General features: G+C 36.2%; 1 long non-coding RNA gene across 1 annotated transcript in view; it reads right to left on the reverse strand.

The window, feature by feature from the left end:
- The window catches only part of LOC113341251, a 580-nt gene extending 139 nt beyond the window's left edge, over window positions 1–441 (reverse strand). Inside the window, exons 1-2 of the long non-coding RNA XR_003355842.1 lie at window positions 393–441; window positions 85–300 (exon numbers count right to left, since the gene is read on the reverse strand). This is a non-coding gene — a long non-coding RNA (uncharacterized LOC113341251). The remainder of the gene's footprint in view (window positions 1–84; window positions 301–392) is intronic.
- Between the last annotated feature and the right edge of the window lie 78 nt (window positions 442–519).

The raw sequence follows: 519 nt of genomic DNA on the forward strand, positions 1-519 counted from the left end.
GACTCCTGAAAAATAAAAATGTATTAGCTCTATATAGTAACAAAATAATTCTCGACCCAATCTTGTTTAGCTCAATTGACATACCTTGCCTTTGTCGCTCAATCTCCGTTTTACAAACTCTTTCCATTCTTCTTGTTCTACAAAACCTCTTAAATCTGAAGGAACATTCTTAAGCTTTTTTCGGCTTTTTTCGAATGGGGTAACATGCTTTGCAGCAGTTCGTTTCCTCCATCCTCGCCACAAGTCAGAAAATTGTCTCAATACATCTTTCCTCTTTGATTCGTCGAGATCAAACTTAAACTGGAGGTAAATAAACATCGACTAAGTGATATATATATAAAAAAAACATTGGTAGGTATTTTAACATTGGGCATTCATTAATTAATACATACCGTTACGTCCTCCCATAACTTTTTCTTCACTACAGGTGGAACTTCTTTCCAACAAGTATACTTCAGTCCAAGACTTGGACCAACTTCGCTGCCTATGTAACTTGAGAGCAAGCAACCATTTTTACCG

This window comes from Papaver somniferum, unplaced genomic scaffold (genome assembly GCF_003573695.1).
Source record: "Papaver somniferum cultivar HN1 unplaced genomic scaffold, ASM357369v1 unplaced-scaffold_27322, whole genome shotgun sequence".
Taxonomy (NCBI): Eukaryota; Viridiplantae; Streptophyta; class Magnoliopsida; order Ranunculales; family Papaveraceae; genus Papaver; species Papaver somniferum.